The sequence below is a fragment of the Kogia breviceps genome, chromosome 4 (assembly GCF_026419965.1).
Source record: "Kogia breviceps isolate mKogBre1 chromosome 4, mKogBre1 haplotype 1, whole genome shotgun sequence".
Taxonomy (NCBI): domain Eukaryota; kingdom Metazoa; phylum Chordata; class Mammalia; order Artiodactyla; family Physeteridae; genus Kogia; species Kogia breviceps.
The window spans coordinates 146,832,849-146,852,200 of record NC_081313.1 but is presented as its reverse complement, the minus strand read 5'-3'; the positions used below and the strand labels follow the sequence as shown (position 1 = coordinate 146,852,200).

The following is a 19,352-nucleotide window of genomic DNA, read 5'->3' as shown; positions in this document are numbered from 1 at the left end:
AGGAGATGATTCTTTAGAAAAAAGATTTCTCGACAAAGCTCTTGAACTCAATATGATCTCCCTGAAAGGGCATAGTTGGTGAGTACACGTCCCATCCAGAAGCTTGTCAGAGAACTGGTTTAGTTTCCAGACGCTGAAGGAAACACATCTAGGAGGCTGCCCATCCTGGAGTAGCAGGTACTGTAACTTGTTGGGAAAGACCATTTGTTACGGGGGTTCTCCTGCTTCTGCTTACAGACCCCTTAATACGGTTCCATGGCGAAGAGCATGGCGTGGCCACACTTTCTAGGAGCTTTGGTCAGAATTACCTTTGAAAATCTCTGCTCTGACAGCACAAAGGGTGCCATCCCATCTCTGGTGCAGCTGGCAGAAGCCGGTTCAGTGTAAGAACAGACACTGTTGCTCCCCTGAACATCAGAGAGAGTAGTTAATTCTGTAAGCCCCATGGAAGATGTATGTTCTCACGCATGAGAATAGCTGCCCGCTCCCTGCCCCCTGCACGGCAGGCTCATCGAAGGCTTGAGCTAACCTAGGTTACCTGTGAGCGTTAGGAAGGAATTTTCTAATGACTGAGATGTGTGATGCTCCTGGCCACCTGCGTTGGCTTTCAGGTGGGAGGTTGGACACGGTGGTGTCAGGTGCTGCGACCCTCGCAGGAGCTGTTGACGGGAAGGAGGGTCGTCGTGATGCTCAACCCGGTGCTCCTGCTCTTAGCGGCTGCATCGGTGGTTCTTCTGGGTCCGTGGGAGGCATTTGGGCCTCTCTGCATAACGCTGTCACCATCGAAGATGTCCAGAAGCTGGCAGCCTTTGTGAAGCATTTTTTGGAGATGCACCAGCTATGAGCACATGCTAACCAATATACACTCTGCCCTTGAACAGTGTACAAAATTGAAAGTCACTTGGGCATGGCTAAAAAACCTAAACACACACAGTATTTTTCTCGAATGAACATGCTTATGATAGATTTTCTTCGTTTTTCAGAGAACAGCAAAACATACACAGCTATGCCAAGCTGTTGAAACTTAACCTTAATTATGACTTGAACTGGAAGCTTTTAAAGAAACTTCTCTTGGGGCTTTCCTGGTGGCGCAGTGGTTGGGTGTTTGCCTGCCGATTCAGGGGACACGGGTTCGTGCCCCGGTCCGGCGATCCCATATGTCGCGGAGCGGCTAGGCCTGTGGGCCATGGCCGCTGAGCCTGCACGTCCGGGCCTGTGCTCCGCAGTGGGAGAGGCCACAACAGTGAGAGGGCCACGTATCGCAAAAAAAAAAGAAATCTTTTCTTGCTTTTCTACCAAATTCTAGCTGCTGTTGTCTTTGCTTCTACTTTATCTGCCTAGATCTCATATTCAGAGCCGCCTGTGGGTTTAATTATATGCCCATTGCAGGTTATTGTGGGGCCCTCTAGGTGCTGAATTCTGATCCTTTGCAAGATGACAGCAGTGGGGTCTTCTGGTTTCTTTCCTTATATGGTTATTCTCATAAAGCGATAAAAGTGACTTACTATATGTTTATGTAGCAAGGTCTGTTTTTAATACCATGTAGTTTATATCTCTATGCATTTATATCTCTGTGCCTTTATATTTCTAATAATACGGTTCTTGTTGGTATATGTTGAGACTTTGAGAATTTGTCAGGATCCTTGACCTTGTGCATTAGAGTGTTCCGTTCTCAACAGCTGTGTGCCTCCCCTTCCCCCTCCCCTCTCGCGTTTTAAGCTGCTTCACCAGATTTGGAAGCTCCCTGATTCGCCTTTACTTTCCTTTCAGTGGGTAGAAGAACGGTTGGTTGGTTGGTTGGTTGGTTCTTCGTTTTTCAGCTATGCTGTTAAACTAAAAATCTCTGTTAAACTCCCTTACTGTTTGTTCATGTGACTGTTCTCTTTCTGGTGTTTGACCAGTGATGCCCTGAGTTCGGGAAGATGTTTGCTGAAGAGTCTTTTCCCCTATTGTTCATCCATTGTCAGTGTTTTATGTTGACCCTGTGAAGGACATTAAAGTCCTAAAACATCTAAACCTTAGTCAGTGAATTTCTTTACATGCTTTTTAGACAGATTGTTCTTTTATGAACTTTATGTTGGGAAAATGTGAGTCTAAATATAGCGTCTGTGAAGGGTAGTTTGTTCGGAAAGGTGTAAGACTTGAATCCTGTACATCCATGGTTTTAAAGATTCAGCATACTGGTAGCTTTCCGTTGGCTTTTGGAATGGACATTGTCCACAAACCACCTTACAACACAGCTCACGGTATAAAGTTGTATGAACTTTGTCCCACTTAGGCTGGAAACATGCCGCTAGGACAGTTTTGAGCTGTCTTCGTGTTTCGTTGTATTGTGTAATGAGGACTATACTGATCTTTCGTCGGAGTTCTGCACCAATTGGTTGGGTTAGTTGCGTTTGTTGCTTAGGGCTCAACCTTGCCAGTCTTGGTTCTCTCATCTCTAAAAAGGAGGATTGAAATAACTCCCTGACTTATCTCGGGGATGTTTGAAAGCTGAAAACAAGGGCTCAGTGCAGGATGTGACTGTTTAAACACAGTAAATGTTTCAACAGCAAAAGCCGGACAGTCCATGGACGCCATCCAAGTGTTCACATATAATAGTGCTCAGAGTCTATTTTGCCTCCTTCCTCATCCATTCATCTGATGGTCACAAGTCCCTGTGGTTTGTACCGGCCCCAAGTCTCTTGAATCTCCGCTTATTTCCATTCCCGTTGCCACAGCCAGCTCTGTCAGCGCTCCGCGGATCATGTCAGCAGCCTCCTCTGCCCCTCCCTGCCCCGACCAGCACAGCCCGTTGGACGGTCACTTCCCCTTCGTGCTCCTCCTTGGTGCGTAAAAAAGCCCAGACTTCTGAGCCTGACAGTCACAGCTTTGTGGTGTCTGGTCTGGCTTCTTCTTTCTTGTGTTTCTGGTTCTTGGAATGTGGCGTGCATATATGCCCATGCTACGTCGGGTAAGCCTGGAGTTCCTGCCCCGACTGAGCAAGACTGACGTTCCTTCAAGACACCTGCCAACCTCCTGCCCTTGTTTGTGTCTCCTGCATTGGAAGGATGCTCTTTTCCTTTGTTCTTATAAGCGTGACCCGTTTATCTCATCACAGCCCCTTCATTCTGTGTTTTCCTGTACCGAGGGTGTCTGCTTACGTGCCTTCCCCATCAGAGCAAGGACTAAGCCCTGTTTCTCCACCTCCATCACCTGGCACCCTGCCTTGCCCTTAGAAGGTGCTCAACTACTGTCTGTTTAATGAATGGAAAGGCAGGGCTTCCTGCACTTCACAAACAGCCTGCAGTAAAGGCAGAGGTACAATCTCACATACGTGGATGTTTTCATTTTTCAAAAGCTTACTATGTAATTTCATTTTTTACAAAACTTTAAAATCTTGGAGGGCTCCCAGACTCTTCTTTACATATGTGCGAAAGTGTTTGGAAAACGGTGAGCCACTGCATTCACACCAGGACAAAGGATAGTCACTGTTGTCTGGAGCACGGATCACTGGAAGGTACTCATGGAGCGAAAACCTTGACCTTTGTATGTCTCAAGTGAGTGAACGGACGCCAGTCTGCTGACCACGTGGAGAGAGGGGAAGGGGAGATAAGGATGCAGGCCCCAGATCAACAGGCTGCGGGAGCCACAACTGGCCAGTCTTTTTTTTTTTTTTTTTTTTTTTTTGTGGTACGCGGGCCTCTCACTGTTGTGGCTTCTCCCATTGCGGAGCAGAGGCTCCGGACGCGCAGGCTCAGCGGCCATGGCTCACGGGCCCAGCCACTCCGCGGCATGTGGGATCTTCCCGGACCGGGGCACGAACCCGTGTCCCCTGCATCGGCAGGCGGATTCTCAACCACTGCGCCACCAGGGAAGCCCTGGCCAGTCTTTAAGAGTAAAAGCAAAGTGGACAGACAGGGGTCTTTCCGGCCTTGGGAGATCTGTGTCAGCCTTGGTGGCCTCACGTTCCTTTAGAGCCTCAGCAGTGTCCTCCTCCTTCTCCCAGACTGCTTTTGACTATTTTTGTCTTTCACAATGTGACAGCACATAATCATGTTCCTACGACCTAAGTGAGAAAGAACAGATTTGCTCCCACGTTGTTTATGTTTACCTCCACACACCGCTTCATCCCCAGCACTGTGGCTCTGTTCTTTGCCTGCACAAGAAACAAAATTGTTCTGTTCCGTGCTAGTCTATGTTTACCTAAACATCTAATGCTGTCTCGTCACAACTTAGCAGATGCTGGAAGGTTTGGCAAGCCCTTAGGTGAACTATGTGATGTAACAAATAATTAGTCCCTTTTTTCCCCTTTAGAGCTTAAGGAGCCACTGAGACCCCGTAAAATGGACAAGACCCATTGATAGTTGTCCAGCTCTGCCTAAGTCCCTTGCAGGTCTGGCCTTGTATCACTCTGGGATTAATGTTTGTTGTATCGTGTTCTTTGGAAGGAAAATAAAATGAGGAAGAATTTCCTCACATTTGATCCGAATGAACAGAACTAAAAAGTGAAATGCTACTGTGTCTGCAAAGAAATCAATCACTTTAATTGCAAAGAAGATTCCCTGCCTCTGTTAGAAATTGTGCTCTTGGTAATTTAGAATCAGAATCCATGACAGTTTGTGATGAATTGGCTCCTTTTGGGCTAAAGGAGGTAAGAAGTTCTAATTACCCCTGGATTATTCCAGAGTGGGTGGAAAAGCTTGATCAAAGAGATATTGGGAGAGAGCTAGAAAAGCTAGCAGTGAGCAAAGATTCATTGCATTTCTTTTTAAGAATCTAAAGAATAAAATAGTTCATTTGTTGTGACAAAAACAAGAGCCTGTGGTGTTTGAAATCCCAGAGCAAATTGGATTTTCTAAGAAAATAGGGAACTGGGCATCTGAGAAAAGTTTACGTACCCAGAAGTCCTATAGTTAGGTTATAGAAATTGGCCTTGCTTAATTGTTAGCACACGAGAATACTGACAGCCTTGCGCCTCACTGGGGAAAAGTATGGAGTTCACACTTTGAGTGTTTAAATGTGTAAGTAATTGGCACTAAGTTGAAGGCAGTCCAAAATGTTTTATTCAAATGAAAGCATAATTTAAGTTAGTAGAAATGTACTCAGGGTCCTCCTAATGAATGAATCTACTGACCCAATCCCTTTTGGTATCCTAGCCTTTGTTTCTCTTCCGATTGCCAACAATCCCTGAAGAATAGGCTGGATTTTAGGTTGACGCATTTTATTTTGAATGGTGTGTGTTGATTTTATGTATCTATATAGATGTAGATATATACTTATAGATATATTTTCAAACTTAAAGAAAAGTTGCAAGATTAGTACAAAGAACTGTTGTATGTGCTTTACCTAGATTCACCAATTATTACTATTTAGCTTTATTTGCTTTGGCATTCACTGTCTCTCCATATATACATGTTTTTTTTTTCTCCTGAACCCCTTAAGGGTAAGGAGACATTGTGCCCTTTTCCCTGGAAATAGTGATTACTTCCTAAATGAAACAAAATTTTCTTACCAAACCACAGCACAGTGGTCTAAGTCAGAAATTTAACATTGATACTGTTGACTGATGTACCGTCCATATTCAAATTTTGCCACTTATTCCAGTAACACCCTTAATGGCTAATTTTTTCAGGCCAGGAACCAGTCTACAATCATGCGCTGCACTTAGTTCTCATGTCACTTTGGTCTAAGTATGAAGTAATTCTTCAGCCTCCTTGTTCTTCCTATTATTGAGAGTTTGTGACGAGTATAGGCTGGTTGTTGTGTAGAATGATCCTTGGTCTGGGTTCGTCCACTGTTTCCTCATGGATGTTTCATGTGATGTGCTTTGGATGGGGGTCCACAGAGGTGACAGTGTGTCTCTCTGTGCATCCTTACAGGAGCCACCTGATGGCCCTCTGTCTCATTAGCATCTTGGTTAAGGTGGTGCCCACGAACTTTCTCCACTGTCAAGTTATTATTTGTCCCTTTGTAGTTAATAAGTAATTTATGGAGAGATAGTTTGAGACTCAAAGTATTCTGTTCTTCATCAAACTTTTGACTTACATATCTGGTTCATAGAACCAGTAATTCAGGTGGATTTATTTGATGAAGAAGGTGAAGTGATTCTTAATGCTTACTTCCCACTAGTAGTTTTAACAAGCCACTCTTCTTTCTCCCGAAGGAAAAAAAAATCCTAAAATATAAGCAGCAGAGGTGTGCAGCACAGTTCATTGACAAAAGGCAACTGTTGGAGGACATATATTCCAGGAGCTCTGAGAGTAACAAACATATTTTGAGAATGTGAACAGTAGGGGCAAGTGTGCTTTTTGGTGAATCAGGGAAGGAGGAAAAGAATCCCCTGATCGGGATATAGGGACCAACTTGCAGACTTTTCCTTCCCTGTCTAGTCAAGGTTGTTGATTTCTCAAGAGTTGTAGAAGGACAGCCCTTTGGCCACACAGACCTTTAATCTAATAACCAGATCGTGAACCACATAGCCTGATGATGCTTTAAAAGATGTGAAATATATCTATAACAATCTAAAGTGAAAGTTGCTTCTAATGACTCTAGCCCAGCAGAATAGGCCCCAAGAGAAAAGTAAAATCTTGGCTTCCATCTAGCCAGGTGAAAAGCTGTAGGCATCCCAAGAAATGAAACTTGAAGTTGAGACGTAAGAAATGTAGGAAGTTACAAGTCATTCTGGGGGGAAAAAAAATAATGATCTTATCCAGCAGAATAAAAAGCGGCTAGAGGCTGAATCATTCTTTCCTGTTCCCTTCCTCCAGTTTAAAACCATAGGTTCTTTAGGTTGAAAGTCCAGGGGTTGAAGCAGAAATCTTTAGGAGTTCTTAGGAAATGACAGGTGAGCAGGTTAATAACCTCGGGTAGGAGCAATTCTGCTGTAAAACACACTGGGGAAAATACTTCTGAATTTCGAATGCATTTAAATCTAGGCAGTCTAACATATTTTCTAAAGAACTATGTTCAAATTAAGGCTCCAGCTGATGTTACCCACTCGCCTCCCCCATTAAGCCCTCTCCAGTTCTCCCAATGTCATATTGTTCAAGATATGGTGTCTTCCATGAGCAAGGTTCTTGTGCATACAGGGGCAAGACATATCAGTTAGGATTTTGTTGGTCACAATAGATAGAAACCTTGGTCCCAACTGGCTAAAGTGAACAAACAAACAACCAAAAATTATTGGTTGATGTAACTGAACAGTCCAAAGACAAGGGCCAGCCCAGATCTGGTTTACTCCAGAGGCCCATGGTGTGTATTCTTTGGAGCCTCCTTTCTAGGACTCGGCGTCCTTGTCCTCCTTCGTGTCATGCTTCAGGATAACCACATTGGTGACATTGCCTCTTCAGAACAGGTCTGTAGCTCTGCTTTCCTCGCCAGAGTATCCAGCCTCACTCTGCTTGGGCTGCCTTAGGTCAGGTGCTCGTCCCTGTGCCCATGAGTAGGACCCGGAGGAAGGGACATGCTAACTGGCTGGAATACAACAGGACCCATCCTTGGAGTTGGGTAGCTGGCCAGTCCCACCTAAACCATATAGGAGCCTGTGCAGCTTGCCAAATAAGTTCTGCTTTTTGTGGCCTTTATGGAGCTTACAGCTTCATCAGGGAGGCAGACAAACAAATAAGCAAATGGATACAAGATACGAAGTGAAAGAACAGAGCTGTGAGAGTAAATGTCAGGGAGACACAGTCCAGACAGCGGAATGGGAAGTGACATTTGAGTTGAGATCTGAATGGTTGAGCAGGAGTTAATCAAGAAAAGAGGTTAGGGAGAGACAAAGGCCACGTGAGCATTTGGGGGAACATTTATCACTTTACTCTCTCTTAGGAGAGTTGGTGTGTGATGCTCAAAATATTGAACAACTAGTATGGTCCCCTAAAGAGGGCAAAATTACAAGTGGCCAAAAGAGGATGACTGCAGGAAAGCAGCAGCTCGCTGTAGGTGGCCACAGATGAGTGGCCCACTGCTGGGGTCTGAGGCCCACAGGGTTAGGGCTGGGGCGGAGACTGTTAACCAACTAGGATGGAAGTCGTAGATAAGTATATCAATAACTGGTATGGCAGCAGAGGCACGTACCTGCTGGATTTCAAGCCTGAGTGTACCCCCTTTTTTCCGGGCCTCTTTCCACTACTTACTGACCACCAAACCGTCCCTATGCGATATTCAATAAATGTTGACTAAACATATAGATGGCTATATTGATAGCATGGGAAAATTATCTGTATTCATGCCTGATTGATATTGATAGAAGATTTCGCCCCAGAGCAAATTAGCAAATGCTTCCCTAGATTCCGCAGAGCATCTCAGATGGTGATTTTCAACTCGAGGCTTCTGGGATTTGAATCAGCATCTGCCTGAGGTTTGCAGGTTGAGGGGAATCTCAGCCTGGAGACACATGTTGATTCCACGGTACAGTGTTGGAAGCCCACACGGAGTAATAAACGTATAGTTGTGCTCTTTTTGAACCATGTAATACTTATTGACTTAATGGGCACGTTAAAACAAAACTCATGAGGTGAAGCGTTAACATCTTGATTCCTGTCTTTTCTTGAAGGGGGAGAAAATGTGGGCCTGCATTTCAGCATGGAGGTTTGTCTGCAGCCAGTAGAGGCTGCCTCTTTAGATGGTGTGCTCTAATTTGCTTTTCTTCCACCTTTCTCACCGTTTTCATATTTGTTCCTTACTTGCCCTGGGGTCCCGGGTCTGAAAATAGCGAGATTTGAGCTTTCTATTGGAAAACCATTGCAAGGTAAAACGAGGACGATGGTCCTGGGCACCACGCTTCTGGCCTTCTCCACTGTTTTAACCCCAGCAGCAGGAGCATAAACTTTCCAGCTGTGTGAAGGACTCAGAACTGAGCTAGAGCCATCCCCAAACCAGCTGAAGTTAGTCTGTTAGCTTTGTGCAGGCTGAAAGCTTTAAGTAAGCATTTCCAGTCATACCTTCTGGTCATTTCCCTTTAGTGTACCGTTTCCACCTCCAGGTTCTTCTCTTACACCCTGAGAGGCTGGCCCAGAACTAACCGAGGAGCCGCCACTTGGCTGAGTCATTGTCATTAGCCTCCTTTTAGTCTCTTAAGCATCTCTCCTGTTTAGGGCTGAAGTCTAGTTGTATAAGATTTCAAGTAAAAACTCCCATCCGCAAGTCACTGATCCATTCATCCAACCTTACCTAGTTAGTTAGCGAAATGGGGAATCGTATTGGCAAGATCATTGTCCTTAAGCGATTTGGAGCCTAGTAGGGAAATTAAAATGCCAACATGCAGTTGTCCTACTCTGGGACAAGTGCCTATCAGCTAGGGTTGCAGATAAAATACAGGACACCCGGTTAAACTTGCACGGTGTATGTGTTAAATCTGATAACCCTAGCACCGGGGAAAGTGTTGGGTGCAAGGGAACACAGGTGAGGAGGACCAGGGAAGTCTTCGTAGAAGCACTGCCATTGAGGCCAACATGAGAGGGGTTAAGCCAGAAGAGGTGGAGGATAGGGGAGGGCTCTGTGAAGACAGAATAGCACGTGTGAAGGCCCTGACTTGATAGGTGCCCCAGGAAATTCAGGGGCCTGAGGTTCAGGATGTGGGAATATGGAGGGTGGAGGAGTATGTCAGGGGAGGGGAGACTGGAGACGCGATGAAGTCCTGCCATGGAATGTGGACTGGATCCTAAGCACAAGGGGCCAGCCATTGTAGGACTTGAAGCGGCAGAGTGACGTCAGGTGCGCATTGGAGAAAACTCCTTGTGGCTGGAGTGTAGTGACTGATTCGAAGAGGGGGGCTGGAGACAGGAGAAGGCAGAGCGGTGCCCTGCTGCAGTAACGAGAGTGAGTGATGGCCGTGGCTGTGAGGGAGAGAGAGGAATGGATGCGCTACTTAGAGGAGGGATGGGTAGATGCGGGAGATGAGGGAAGAGAAAGGTCGCGTATGAAGGTGGTTCCCCTCAGTGGGACAGGAGAGGTAGGAGAAGTGGGCACTGCGCTGCCCTTTACCTGTTTGCCTCAGGCCGGCTCCCTGCCTGTCCACTGCTCTGCTCCGTGTCACAGGGCTGATCCTGCAAACCCCATCGCCCAGATTTCCTCACCAGCTCTTTTCCAAGTAGGTTCAGCCAATGGAGAGCATTGGCCGGAGGTTGGAGGGCAGGGCGATGGGAGAAGCCAATGTATTTTCCCTCGCCCTCTGCCCTCCGCTCTCTGTTCGGGCAGGCGCAGCAGGGCTGGTGGCCGCTGTGCTCTGAGTGGCTGCCCCACCAGGCAGCCCCTCCCTCTGGGCTGCCAGCTCCTGCCTGGCAGCTGTGGCAACACCACTTCCTTCTTTGCCCCCCAGCCCAGCAGTGGGGTGGGCGTGGTTTCCTCTGCTGTGACTCTGGGATGTCTCACCATCCCATCTGGCCTTTTATTTATTTATTTTTTTAATTTTTCTTGCGGTAGGCGGGCCTCACTGTCGTGGCTTCTCCCGTGGCGGAGCACAGGCTCCGGACGCGCAGGCTCAGCTGCCATGGCTCACGGGCCCAGCCGATCCGCGGCATGTGGGATCCTCCCGAACCGGGGCACGAACCCGTGTGCCCTGCATTGGCAGGCGGACTCTCAACCACTGCACCACCAGGGAAGCCCCCATTTGGCCTTTTAGCTTTTTCATCACCATGTGAAATTTGTCGTATTGAACTACCTGTCACGGGCTGTTTTTCTGAGTGGACATTCAGTAATATGGACGTGTTGGATTTGAGGTGCCTTATGAGACATTTAAATGAAGACGTTTAACAGGAAGTCATATATAGACTGAAAGGTGCAGAGAGTGGTCTTGGATGGAGACAGACTTAGCTGGTGATGGAAACTAGGGGAGAGGATGAGGTTCTTGAGGGAGATGGCATAGAGGATGAAGAGCAGAGAGCCTAATACAGAGCCCTGAGAAATACCCCAAGGAAGATCAGCTCAACAAGAGACTGGGAGGGTGCCAAGAGACAGAAAATGGTCAGGAGGGTTGGATGGCGCAGAAGCCAAGGGAAGAGATTTTCAAGACAGAGACGTTGTTTAAGATATAAGTCGGGGGCTTCCCTGGCAGCGCAGTGGTTGAGAGTCCGCCTGCTGACGCAGGGGACACGGGTTCGTGCCCCGGTCCGGGAAGATCCCACATGCCGCGGAGGGACTGGGCCCGGGAGCCATGGCTGCTGAGCCTGCACGTCCGGAGCCTGTGCTCCGCAACGGGAGAGGGCGCAGCAGTGAGGGGCCCGCGTACCGCAAAAAAATAAAATAAAATAGAATAGAATAAAATAAAGATATAACTCGGCTTGGCGGTCACATAGATAAGGATTGAGAAGTAGTCCCCTGGACTTGTCAACGGAGAAATCATTGGGGGCTTCAAGGAGATCCGTTTCATGAGAGTAGTGGGGCAGAAACCAGATCGCAGTGTAGATGGGAGGGGAGCAATGGGGGGCAAGTCAAGAAATTGATGGCAAAGGGAAAGAAGGGAGGGGTGGATAGAAGGACAGGAGAATAGAGTGGAGGAGGGTATTTCCTTGTGGCTCTTTAACTCTGGCTGGGAGGGGCCAACAGAGAAGGAGAGCGTGAAGATGTAGGAAGAGAGGGTGGCATCCCGAGCCCAAGGAGGACTGGCCTCTGTCTTCAGCTCCCACCAGCTGGACGTTCCCTTTCTCTAGCTTTCCACGTAGGCTGTGGAAGTTGCCCCTTGCCTCCTTGGATCAGCTGCCCTTGATTCGTTCGTCCTTTCTTCTTTCTCAGCACATCTGGGTCATACGTTATGTGAAGACAAACAAATCACTACTGACGGTTAATTTTCTTGAAAACCCCCCCAGGCAGGTACCATTTTGGAGAACTACATATTGTGCCTCAAAAAGCCAAAGTAGCCCATTTTTCCTCTCTCATTGGGAGAGATTGCTGTTTCTTGGAGAACCCGATGAAGAGGGTGACTCGCACTTAGGAGTAACGTTGCTTGCAAAGTGCGAAAGGTGAGGTAGTTTGGCTCTGAGGCCTGAGACTTCCTGAGAGATGGCAGACTCACAGCTCCCATTTCCCTCTGACCCTGGGCTCTGAGCTCATCCAATGAGATGGTAAATAAAGTCACTGACACGGTTGAAAGGATAACTTTCTTCTCTCTTTTTCATTCAGAGCAAATTTAATGGAATTTGCATACAACATATGGATGAAATATCCATACGATGGGGCTTGACTATATCCTCACAATTCCCCTTCCCTTTTCTACATCTGGCCCCTTTAGCTCTGCAGACGTAACCCCACACCATCAACCCCCCCAGTCGGTCCACTGAGCGTCTCTTCCTCCTTTGCATCTGGTCGTTGTCGTCACCTTGCTCTCCACTACCGCCTCCTGCAGTAGCTGTTAGGTCCAGGGAGGTTGGTTCACTGTGAGCAAGTAACCGTCAACTCCATGGACAGGTGGAAGTGACTTGGCAGCCGGAATGAGCCCACCCTGAGTTAATTATACCAATGAGGGTCAAGGAGAACGGGGATGCAGCTGGTGTGCAGAGCCCCGGCAGTTGTGAGACACATGCTCCTGAATCCACATGTTGCTCCATATCCAGCCTTGCCTTTCTTGGTTCTCTCTCTTGACTCCATCCAGGTTTCTGCTCTCCTTGTCCCTTTGGGGAGGGAGGTCAGTACCGGCCCAGGTGTAGTCCCCCAATGCTTCCTACTTCCAGGCCCTACGTAGGCTTGTATATCCACTTGCTTGGGTTGCCCTGGCATTCGTGACAAGAAGTTGAGTGGTTTCTGCCCTAGGCTCTCTTTTTCTGGCGTCCTTCCATGCTGAAATGTCAGAGGACGCCACTGAGAGGGCATAACCGCCGTTTGACCCGAGAGCTGGACCCGGGCAATCAGAGACTCCTCACCCCCTCCCCCGACCTTGGAATATACATTCTGCCCACCGTTCCCACAGTGGGAACCCTTTTCAAAAACTCAGCCTTGAGAGAGGAACGTGTTCTTGAGACCATGTGGACAGTATATGTGACTGAACCCTGTTAAGGTCTCGGTGTAAACTCAACATTCTGGCGCGTGGGTGCTGAGATCTGTTTGTCTTTCAGCTGACCAAGGCAAGCTTTGTAAGCAGGTTCCCTTGCTTGTTGAAACTGCCACTGACTTGTCTGGCGTGGGCTGCCTCTTTCTTCAGTCTCTCGTTGTCCTCTGTGTATAGGGGGCCAGTTTGCACCCCAGCAGATAATCTTAATGCTTTGTTTGCTTCCAAGTATGTACAAATCAAGTAATGCTTTTGTGATGAAAATTATACAGCATTATACAGAGAACCAAACATATACTTTCCATTACATCTTTGATGTACTAGTTGGTGTTACATGCACATGTTTCTTCACCCGTGTTCTTTGGACTGTTTTTTTTCATTCGTGTCTATTTTTCTTCAGATGATTTTCTAGTAATTTATACAAATTTGTGAATCTGGATAAACTAATATCTTTGACTCTCAATTTCAGGTTGCATCCTTTGCTCTCCAACAGTCATTGAAGTGCTGTTTTCAATATGTCCAGGCAGGGATTCAAAATAACGAAAATGCTTTTGAAAAATAATGTCGTAGGTTGACAGAGTGGTTGATAGATGATAGCATAGGCTTATGCTCTTAATTCTTCCTCACAACCCTGCTTATCGTGGCTGGAATTGCTGCTACACCTGTGGGGGCAGCTGGGGCCTGACTGGGCCACATGCCTCTTATGCCCCAGCTAGTAACTGGGGCTTGTACTCACGGGGGCAGCAGGGCTCCGAGAGGGAGAGTAGAAGCCCAGAGGGACCTGGCTCTGAACTGGTCCACCATTGTTTCTGCTGCTTTCTATTGGCCATGGCACATCACCTAACTTCAAGGGTGGGGAAATCAACTCTGCCTCTTGATGGGAGAAGTTGGAATGTCACATTGCAAAGAGTGAGGACACAAGGAGTCAACCTGGAGCCATTTTTGCAATTTTGGATGGTGCTTGGTGCCTTCCTCAAGGAGGTCGTACAAAACCATTTTTCAAACATCCCAGGTTCCTATAAATCTCCACCTCTGCTTTGGCGGCCCCTAAAAATTCCCAGTCAGTTTTGGTGAGGGGACACTTGGTGACAGTGTTCTCTTTCGAAATGAGTAGTTCCGTTATCGACATTACATTGCTCCCCATCCATCATTTACAAGGTTTCCCTGTTTGTATGTGCAAAATATTTATGTGTATATTTTGAGACATAAATTGTACAGGCCTCTTTTTTTTCTTTCGCACACCCTAGAGATGTTATAGAGGGAGTAAATGTGTCCAAATTTGGGGGAAATTGGAACAGTCAAGAGTTACCTGTATGGAATGCTGTTAACGATGACAATTCCCGCTACAGCACCTTTCCTCTGAGACACTTAGGGTCTGTCAACAGATTAAAAGTAGTAAAAGATGCCGATGGAGAGAATTTTCATTACCTTGTGCTCTGAAAACTTGGATTTTCATTGGTTTGAATGGGCCTGAAAATGCATTTTTCTTAGTAGGGGCATAGAAGCCTCTAGCGGTATACTTAATAAAGCGAGGTGAGTTATAAGCAATCATCTGTTGGAGGGTAAATGTACCACACTCCACTTTAAGAAAAATACAATATAAAAGTCTTACCATGGAAGAAAATCTTTAAAAAAACACTTCAAGAAAAATAAAGACATGACACCATATTCAGTTTAAAGTCAGTGACTTATAAGCAAAGCAAAGCAAAGACAGTCTGATTAAGGCCGTTGCATTGTTCTCGCATTTTTTTAGGTCTCACCCATTTCTGTGGCCTTTTTAGAACCTAAGCTTCTAGGGCTCAGAGACGTTCGTCTTGACATAGGACTGAGCAAATGCACGGAGAGGTTCTCAATAAATAGGCATTAAATTCTAAGTCCAGAAGGGGCCTTGAGATTCCTTCTCTTTACTCCTTTGTAGAACTGTTTTAACCAGCCCCCCAAAACAGAGATTTTCTTTAAATCTCAAAATTCAGACATTCCACAATCAGAACTTACTTCTCATATTGCCTTGTGGTCTGCTGTGGGCATCTGTCGAATGGTGTGAACTGTGCATGGGGACCATGGCCTACCCTCCAGGCCCACGGTTTGGGCTGCTGTGGTGCCATGCTGTGCCCAAGGGCCTTCTTCTTTGGAGGTCTGGGCTCCAGTGAGCCTTGGTCATGTTCTTTTATGGAACCTTGGGTGCTCGACCACTCTGACCCTCAGTCTCATTTGCAGGTTCTGGGGAGGATTAAATGAGCTCACGTGATATCCAAGTGACTGAGGCAGAGTACACTCGGGATGAATCTCTGCTTGGTTTTCATTGGCTGCAGAGGAGGGGATGACCCTAGGGGTGAGCTCCTTGGACTCCAGCTTTGGAGCCTCTCCAACTTGAATATGGGTATGCCTCTCGTGGATTTTGTTAAATGCACGCTGTTATTCAGTAGTTCTGGGTGGGGCCTGGATTCTGTGCTTCTAACGAGCTCCTACGTGACGGTGACACTGAGAGCAAGGGTCCAGCTCCTGCCTTCCTCCCTTTCCGGAATAGCAGGACGTCTGCTCCCCCGGGAGGAGAAAACATCGGCAACGTGACCACTAGTAACCAGTTTCCTTCGCAGGCAAGGGACCTTTACCACTGCTCCCAACCATTTTGTCTGAGGCACAGCAAGCCAAAATACTGAGATGCTGAGGTTTGCAGCAAAGAGGAGCTTTATTCACGAGGCAGCCAAGTGAGGAAGTGACGTGAGAATAGGTCTCAAATCCGCCTCCCCAAAGGCAAGGGGCTTGGGGTATCTCTGGGACAAAGAATAAAGAGGCAGGGCAGCATGAGGCATGGGGAGCATGAGGAAAGGTGATTGGAAAAAGGTGTGCTCATCATCGTTCTGAGCTGGCGTAACTAGGCAACAGGGCTCAGCACATTCTCTGGCTGGAGTTTTCGGCCCTCTGATGGCAGGAGGTCAAAAGGCACTTGCCCAGGGGGAAGATCGGTGGTCCTCTCCAGTATTAACAGGCTCAGCCTAACTAGGCAGAGCTGATTCCAAGTTCCTGGACAATACTGGGGCAAACATCTTATTGCTTATGCTACATGCTACTTGGAGGACGTGCAAGTGTTCAAGCTCCTTTGATGAGTGAAGACAGGATTTGACTAATCATGACACATGGTTTCACCTCCAGACGAGCAGAAGAGAGCTGTAGGCTGAGTCTGGCTCCTGGCACCTGGAATTGGAGGCAGATGGTTTAAAAACGGGCTCTCCCACCCTCTGTGTGATCTCAGCTAGATAGACTATTGAACCTTCCTGTGCCTGTTTCTCCACCAGCAGCATGGGGACACTCGGAGTCCCTCTCTTGGGGGCTGTTCAGTGAGGTATAGATGCATGCACAGGCACATGGGAGACACCCAGTGTGTGTTACCTCCGTGCTTATTTTTATTAGGAGACCAGTATTGTTAGAAGATTTCTGGTTTGGACAGCAAATTAGATAGGTGGTCATTACTATAGTGTATGCAACAGCAATTCACATTACCACTTGCAAAAAGGTAGTTGGTTGTCCAATGGAGATTATAAACATCCATTTACCATGAGCTACTGAACAGATACTTTACACAGTTACTCCTTCAAGTACTATTTCAAATCAATTCTCTTTGTTTTCTTAAGCAATTGTTAACCCCCAATTTTGTGAATAGTACCAAGTAAGTCACTTGAAAATCATCTAGAGCAATCTATTTCACTTAGCAAGCCTAAAGCTGTAGTTCAACAATTTTATTTCCTGTTCTATGACAAAAATTACTCTGAACAGCTATCCCCTGGATAAGTAATCAGCTCAAGCTACTTTGACTGACTAAACTGATTTACTGAGTTAATAAGCCCGTTGATGTAGAATAGGTCTAATGCATATTTCTCATCCATTCTGCATTAAACTGTTTCCCATGCCTCAAATGTCTTTTGTCCCATTCGTGCATATCCAAATTCCTACTTCTGTGCTGTAGGGCTTGGCTCAACTACACCTGCCTTTAGTTAAACTTTTCTTACCTGCACAACTGGAGATAATTTTAGTCTCCTCATGACTCCCACGGGGCTAGCTCTGTCGTGACACTTGACTACTTGGTGGCATATTTTATTTTAAAAAGCCTTCCGTTATTCCGTGCACATCAAACAGTAAATGCTTTCTGTTAGCAAACGTGCATAACCATTTTCTGAACTCTTCTGCTCCTGGCAAGATTCATGAACACACCAGGCACATAAAGTGAAAGAGGAGACAGTACATCGTGTTGTATTCAATTGGGTCTTGATACCTAAGTGTGACTCTTAACCAAGGATTATGCAGTAGTTAAGGACACAGATTAAAGTTGTTTAGAGTGTGTCCTAAAGTCTCACTGACAGAATTTAAATCTCTACTCTGGCAGTTGTAGACCTAAGACAAATTCTTCCTTAAATTTCATTTCCTGCATCTGAGAAAGATAATAGTATCTCCCTTGTAGTAGACTGAATAATACCATTGAACTAAATACCGTTGAGGCTAAATCTTCTCTAGTTTCTAGGATCACTCACTTTCTCATTTCTCCCTTCTCCTTTTAGTTCAGAGTCTTGTCAATTTAGTCCCTTCCCTAACCACAACTTATAAGAAGGGGACACCGCAAAGTGATGAAAGTCTAGACGGTCTGGTTTTAATCCTGGGTTTTTGCCACCAACTTACTGTGTGGCATTAAGCAAGCTATTCAGCCTGTCTGGGCCTCAGTTTCCCCCCAAAAAGGTGAATATTATGAATAGTACCTACCTATAAGGTTGCCATTATGAGGCAAGTGAGTTAATATTTGCTAAGCACTTAGAATAGTACTTGTTACAGTCTAAGCACTACAGTTGTGCTCGTTAATAATAATCAATGAAGTTGCAAGTGTATAACTTACTCAACTTTCTGTCATAACTTTGAAGTGTTGGTCTATCTGTTGTCCGGTGTTGCAGGTAAATGAGTCGAGGCATGGGCTGAGGCATTGCTACCACTGGGTGGTGTGTTCTCATATCTTGGAACAGCGGTGTGAAATGGGTAGTGGTTCTCCTTGGAGACGGGGCAGACTGGCAAATGACAGCCTGGGAAGGAGGTGTGGTGCCCATAGCTTTGCTGTCAGAGGTGCTGCCTGCTGAGGCACCGGTGCCGGCCTACGCCGTAAATGGGGTGCTGGGGAAAACAGGAGTGGAATGGAAAATAAAAGCCTGGGAAGGAGGTGTGGTGTCCATAGGTTCGGGGTCAGAGGTGCTGCCTGCTGAGGCATCGGTGCCCGCCGAAGCCGTAAATGGGGTGCTGGGGAAAACAGGAGCGGAATGGAAAATAAAAGCCTGGGAAGGAGGTGTGGTGTCCATAGGTTCGGGGTCAGAGGTGCTGCCTGCTGAGGCATCGGTGCCCGCCAAAGCCGTAAATGGGGTGCTGGGGAAAACAGGAGTGGAATGGAAAATAAAAGCCTGGGAAGGAGGTGTGGTGTCCATAGGTTCGGGGTCAGAGGTGCTGCCTGCTGAGGCATCGGTGCCCGCCAAAGCCGTAAATGGGGTGCTGGGGAAAACAGGAGCGGAATGGAAAATAATAGCCTGGGAAGGAGGTGTGGTGTCCATAGGTTCGGGGTCAGAGGTGCTGCCTGCTGAGGCATCGGTGCCCGCCAAAGCCGTAAATGGGGTGCTGGGGAAAACAGGAGCGGAATGGAAAATAATAGCCTGGGAAGGAGGTGTGGTGTCCATCGCTTCCATATCAGAGCTGCTGCCTGCCTGATCTGAGAGCAGAGAGTAAAAGTGGAAGAGCTTCTCCCTAGCTTCTAACTCTTCTCAAGATCCAGCACGCACTGGACACTGGAAGGCTCAGCCTGGCTCTGTGACATGTCCATTGTACGCATCACAGAGAAAGGGTGGGCGGGGCAGGGGGTGAGGCGGGGGTGGGGGAGCACATGCAAACCCAGCCCCTGGAGAAATCCCGGCCCAAGGGCAAAGGGCGGGGCCCCTTCTGGACTTTCTAGCGGCTGGGACTTCTCGCTGTGGGTGGCAGGTGTTTAGCACCGGACGGGCCACCGTGCAGAGACTGTTGGGGACTGTGGAAGCCTTCTCGTCCAGAGCTCACCCTGCCTGGGCACCAGATCTGCAGGCCCCTCAGCCCTGCGTATGTATCGGCCAGCCATTCCCCACCATGGGGCCAGAGACTAGAGCCTGCTCAGAGCTGAGGGCAGGAGGCACCCAGAGTTGCCAGGGTGTGGCCAGCCTCCTCCGGGGACCTCCCCAGCTTCTCTGCGAGGCCTGGAGACTGGAGCACCTCCTCCAGGGCTGCTCAGCTGCCAGCATCACCATGAGCCAGGCGGTGAAGGTTTCTGAGCAGGGGATGCAGAGCCTGACCTGACTGGATGCAGCACCCCACGATGTCCCTTCCTGGCAGATAGGTT

The 19,352-nt window shown here is 47.3% G+C and overlaps 1 long non-coding RNA gene and 2 pseudogenes across 1 annotated transcript; all 3 read right to left on the bottom strand.

Annotated features, from left to right (window-relative positions):
• The window catches only part of LOC131755466 (RNA/RNP complex-1-interacting phosphatase-like), a 572,095-nt pseudogene that overhangs the window by 168,094 nt on the left and 384,649 nt on the right, over positions 1–19,352 (bottom strand).
• The window catches only part of LOC136794029 (centrosomal protein of 78 kDa-like), a 112,584-nt pseudogene that overhangs the window by 35,577 nt on the left and 57,655 nt on the right, over positions 1–19,352 (bottom strand).
• Positions 15,632–18,084, bottom strand: LOC136794083 (uncharacterized). Its single transcript, XR_010840380.1, has 2 exons — positions 17,844–18,084; positions 15,632–16,156 (listed from the first exon to the last, which is right to left on the bottom strand). It is a non-coding gene; the product is annotated as an uncharacterized lncRNA (long non-coding RNA).